Source organism: Cynocephalus volans, chromosome 3, assembly GCF_027409185.1.
Source record: "Cynocephalus volans isolate mCynVol1 chromosome 3, mCynVol1.pri, whole genome shotgun sequence".
In the NCBI taxonomy this organism is placed as follows: domain Eukaryota; kingdom Metazoa; phylum Chordata; class Mammalia; order Dermoptera; family Cynocephalidae; genus Cynocephalus; species Cynocephalus volans.
This window is the reverse complement of record NC_084462.1, coordinates 79,176,723-79,182,624: the sequence shown is the minus strand read 5'-3', so window position 1 is coordinate 79,182,624 and position 5,902 is coordinate 79,176,723. Positions and strand designations below refer to the sequence as shown.

Here is a 5,902-nt window from a genome sequence, read left to right as displayed (position 1 = left end):
CTGTATGAATTTAAGGAACAGAGTTGTACATGAAAAAAACAAAAGAGGGAGAACATTGTGGAATGAGCACTGTGTTTGGAATTGATAGAGCACTATGTTTAGAACTGGAATGAGCACTGTGTTTGGAATTGGAAGAGCACTTTGTTTAGAACTGGTATGAGCACTGTGTTTGGTATTGGTAGATTTAGCCTCCACTGGCTAAATCATCGACACAGAACTTAGCCTTCTAGGGCTCTTTGACCTCATCTATTAAATATCTGTCTGTTTATCCATCTGTCCATCCTTTTATTTCACAAATGTCTTTGAGTGCCCCATGTGTGCCAGGTACTATATTAGGAAGGCATGTTACTTCCAGGGAATGACAGATTTTCAAAAGCAGTGTAAATTACTCACGGATTATCTTTGACAAGCTCCACTTCTCCCCTTCCCCTGATTTTGCACAAGTAATTGAGAATAACTATAGGCACTTTTGGGAAGGCCAGATCTCAGCTGGAAACTTCTGGGTGAATATAAATGATCACCATAAAAACAATACAATAGTGCTGTCAGGATTTTAAAACAGATGTCATGTCAACTTGCTGATCTAAGATGCACAACCTCCAGAGCAGAGAAAGCAAATTGGTGGCCCATGGCCAGTCCAGCTCCAGCTGTGCCGTTTAGCTTGCGTAGTGCACTTGCTCAGTTGTTTTTCTCATAATAGAGAAGTGTTTCTCTCTACCACTGTCTTTATCAAAAGTGGAAAAATCAGAATAGGATTAAGAGTAATAGGCATTTTCAGAAAAAACTGGTATTCGGCATGCAACAGGCTCTGCCCTTTGCTTTTGTTTGTGTTTGTGTGTGTGTTTTGTTTGTTTTACATACTCTATCTGACCTCTACTGCTTTTGGGTTTCTGACAATCCACTCTAGACTAAAGGGCAAGATTTTTTGTACCTTGACTCTCAGAGGGTCCTTTGGGGAATTGTTTCCTAATTTGAGGGGTTAGGAGAAAGAGAGGAGGAAGACAAAGAGAGGGTGCCCTCTTTCTGTAACTTCCCAGCTACAGCAGAGACTGACAAATCTCACACTTGTTAGAGTTGATATGGACTGGGGATTATCTGACTCAATCCTTTATTTAATATATAAAGAATCAAGCCCCAGAGAAGGCACGAGCTTGACGTAACCTGGATAGCAGAGCTGGAACAGGCCCAACCCAGGTCTCCTGACTCTGCCCCAGTGTTTTTCTTCTCCTTTAAGATGCCTCAACCACAAGTGAAAGCGAAACTGCAACTTCTATTAAATCACACTTTTTGTCATCATGTGCTGTTTCCACTCCAAGTTGATCATCTAAGTGAAATCTCTCATTCTGTCCTGGCCTTAGGAGCCCAGAAAAATGAGCCCCCATGAGAAGGCTCATTGGCTTTGTGCTTTGCAAACTTCTCCAGTTTGCTAAGCAGCACTTCAGAGGCCCAGGTTCATCTCTCTCATGTCACATGAGAGTATGTTCTCCAGCAGGAATGTCACAAGTACAAAACAAAGGAACTTGGGATGGGCAGTAGAGTTCAGTGTTAAGAACATGCATTTTGGAGTCAGACCAGTGCTGGGGGAACCTTTTCCTTGACTCGGTTTCCTCCTCTATAACACTGAGCAAACTACAATACCTATTTCATCCTGTCATTGTTGGAATTAAATGAGATAATGAATAAAGTAATGCCCAGAATTAGTAAGTGCCAAAAAGATCTTAGCTACTACAGTTACAGGTAGGTAAACAAATGTATTATGTGCTTTGACTGCTTGCAGGTTGTTTTGTTTTGGAGAGACCAGAGAATCGTAATTTCCTTTCACGAGCTGTTTAGGTATTGAAGTTCCAACAGAAGTTTTGGACAAAGATTACTAAGAAAGCAGAAAATATCCCAACACAAATCTTTTCCTTATTCTTTCTCTCTCTTTTTTAAATCTTGAAAGGGCTTTCAAGTCAAGTTCAACCCTAGTTAGGCACCTCCGAGGGGCTGTTTTTCTGTTCTCCCTGTAGGACATCATGCTGGATGTGCTGATCAATGTTACATTCCTTTTCTGCTTTAATCCACCGACATGGGGCACTGTGTGAACAATGTAGCAATTACCTCCTTCCCCAACAGGTATAATGATCACATCATTTCCGTATCTAACCTGTCCTTCACCGGCATGAGTCCTTCGAATTTGTGGGTCATCCTTGTGTGTGTGTGTGTGTGTGTGTGTGTGTGTGTGTGTGTGTGTGTGTGTGTGTGTGTGTGTGACTGGTAAGGGGGTCGTAACCCTTGGCTTGGTGTCGCCCGCACCGCGCTCACCGGCATGAGTCCTTCGAATTTGTGGGTCATCCTTGTGTGTGTGTGTGTGTGTGTGTGTGTGTGTGTGTGTGTGTGTGTGTGTGTGTGTGTGTGACTGGTAAGGGGGTCGTAACCCTTGGCTTGGTGTCGCCCGCACCGCGCTCACCGGCATGAGTCCTTCGAATTTGTGGGTCATCCTTGTGTGTGTGTGTGTGTGTGTGTGTGTGTGTGTGTGTGTGTGTGTGTGTGTGTGTGTGTGTGTGTGTGTGACTGGTAAGGGGGTCGTAACCCTTGGCTTGGTGTCGCCCGCACCGCGCTCAGCCAGTGAGCGCACCAGCCATCCCTATATAGGATCCAAACCCGTGGCTTCAGCGCTTCCAGCGCCACACTCTCCCGAGTGAGCCATGGGGTCGGCCCTGTGGGTCATCCTTTCTATAGCCAGCTCTCACCTCTGGCTGGTCCGTGTCTGGAAGTTTAGAGCCTGGTAGTCCCAGAATGTTCAGGAGGCGCATAAAGTAGGGGAGGATGTGGTGAGTTTGGAAGCATTTGGTAGGGGCACAGGAAAGCACAGCCATTTAATTTAAGCACATTTACAGAATGGTAGCATTGTTGAGCCACTGTAGAAACACCCATGGGAGAAACGACTGCACCTCACAGAGCTCAGCACCATGCTTAACTCTGGCATAGAGTTATGCTGTCACTAAGAGTTAGAATTCATTTTCATTAAACTACAAATTTATTTTTTGTGACATGAATTTTTTCTTGCTGTCCTCCAAAATACTGAGCTCCTGTCAACTACAGATGAAGTTGTTTCCCTGCGTGAAAGTATTGCTATTTTTTTTCTGATTCTGAAAACTAAAGAGAAACAAGGGGAAAAGACTAAGTGACACTTTCCCATGCAAATTTGCAAAAATGCCATCCATTCCTTGCAGTACACAAGCCTCCACACGAGCAGCTACTTGCATGGCGTTGCGATAGGGACATATTGTTAAGCCTGAAGGTCAACAAACTCTGCTGAAAGGGATTGTGAATTGTGGATTATCAGGATGAGTAATCTTCTCAAATGATTTTTCACGAGACTTGGCTTCTTAGAAGGCCTAAGGTTTATTCTGAAAAAGTAAATCCTCATTGAAAGTTAAAAAAGAAACAACTATAAAAGATTAACGACCAACAGCGTGATATCAGTACAATCTCAAATTAATTTTTTATCTACAGCTATATTCATATCTATAACTCTATAGAATAGTCCACAAAAGGCTTATGGTTGTTAATATTTTCTGCATAATGAGATAATGACTAATTTTTATTTAACTTCCACCAACTTTTATTTACTATTTTTGTCTACAAAAAATATATATTCCTTGTTGAAAAAAATCAACCAAAAAATAAACAAATTGAATCATTCTGAGGATCATAAACACAGGGGAGGCCGAGCTATAGGAGCAGAATAATTTTGGTTTTCATTGATACCTGCTGATGGCCCGTCTCTTAGCTGGCCTGTCAAGGAAAACTCCATTAGGAATTGGAGGCCTAGTGAGCTGGGTAGAGATATTTATATGTCACACTAAACTTGTCTGCTATAATTGTTTTCACTCTCTAACCTTCCTACATTTACAAACTCTACATCTATGCCTACCACGTTTGTGCTTTTCTTTGGCAAAGGGAATTCCCATAAGAAGTGGAAACACTACATTTTTAACAGTTAATTCTTTCTAATTAGGAGTGGAGGCATGAGTCAGTGGTGCCTGTGAGAAGTTTTCTGGGTCCTGTGATCTTTCCTTGAGCCACACTTCAAATTTCTATTTCAAGGCAGTGGCAGCCAGTGTGATCCACCAGCTGGAAAACGAACCAGAACTTCAAGCTCAGAGTAGAAGCCATAAGAAGAGGGGGGACCTGGTCTCATAAAAATTTGGAAAGTAGGTTTTCAGTACTCCTTTGTGTACTTACTTAATGCTTTTGTTTTCTTTTGTTTTGACTAATAGAATTCACAATTTTATTTTTGTGTTTCATAATACAAACAGAAAATGCATTTTTTTGGTCCCACTTCTCCCCCCACGAAACTATTCTCTCTTCGATAGGAAGGGGAGCAAGGCTTCCTTGTCATGCTGTTAGAAAACACCAAGTCATAGCACTATGATCTCCTGGTGAAGTAGAACAAGAAACATAAAACCAAATAAAGAGGCCTCTCCTTTATTTTTATCTGTCTGGTCACCTCATTCCTGGCCAAGTGGGTACCATCATGAGATGGAAGGAGGTCTCATCACTGGGGGTCCAGACATGGCTGGCATGTGGCCTCGCGTGGAAAGCTTCGTTCAGGAGCAGTTCCCACTGGCACCATCCCTGGAGGAAGAGGGCCCATCATTGGCATCATGGGAGGACCCCCCACCATGGGGCGCTGGCTGATGTGAGGCAAGGAGGAGCTGGGAGACTGGGGGGAGGTGGGATCATTGCCCCTGCAGGAGGAGGAGCAGAGGATGGAGTAGAGGTATCTTTCCTTGTTGAAACACAGCCATTGTTTTGTCAGTCAGACTCTGAGCCTGCTCTTCCATCTGTTTCTGAAAGTAGTCTTTCACATTCTCTTTGTGTTTTCTACCACCACAATGTGTCTTTCACACAGATGGAGAGTCTTGGGTGAGGTACGTTTCACAGTAGCCACAATAAAACTTGGGCATGGTGATCTGCAAGTCACTGGCCACTCCATTCCTCGCCACCTGGAAATGATGCTTATTTAACTTTTAATCATGTTTCAAGCCTTGGCTTAAAAGTCACTTCTGCAAGAATGCCCTCCCCAACTCTTCACATGAGTTGGTCCCCTACCGTACATTATCTATGCACTTTGTATTTTCATTTTGGCATCTATCATTGCTATAATAATTATATGTGTAATTATGTAACTGTCCATCTCTCCCACTAGACTATGAGGGAAGGACTATGCCTGTCTTTTGCTATAATGTTATGGGGCAACAACATAGTTAAGTAGTAACTGAACAATTAAAAGAATGAATGAATGAAATACATTCCCCCCAGCCCTTTTCTGTAACCCTTTTCTGCTATTTGGTGTTAAACTTCACATTAACTGCTTATCAACCTCATGATAATATAACTAAATATATTTATTTATTGTGCAACTGCTATACAGTTATTATTGGACATAGATGGTTCTTTACATGTTTAAGTGCTTTTCAACCCTCAGGTGGTGTAGTTGGTTGTTGTTGCTTCCATACTAGAGGGATAAGAGACAAGAGGGATAAGAGGCTCAGCAAACAATTTATCCAACCAATGTTGCAAAGAGCTAGAAACACAAATGCTGATGCTTCCCACAGTCCCCACTGACCCTTGGGAATGCAAAGTTCACCTGCTCCCGTGAGCGGCAGTCCCCACTCTGAAGTACTTCCTCTGTAGAACTTCTGTTTCCGGGTCCCCTTTATTTTAGAGGTTCATAGCTAATGAGTGTGATCAATAACGTTTTGAACTCATTCCAGTTAAAATTTGTATTTTAATGGAGGCTCTTGAGATAATTTTAGTTGTAAAAGAAACTTTTTTAAAAAGTTACAAATTTGCGATGTGATTTAGGAAAAAAATGCAAATAGACACCTACTACGTAATTTTACAGATATTA

General features: G+C 42.2%; 1 pseudogene; it reads right to left on the bottom strand.

Moving 5' to 3' along the window:
* Positions 1 to 4,479: 4,479 nt before the first annotated feature.
* LOC134374005 (U1 small nuclear ribonucleoprotein C-like) lies at positions 4,480 to 4,955 on the bottom strand (annotated as a pseudogene).
* Between the last annotated feature and the right edge of the window lie 947 nt (positions 4,956 to 5,902).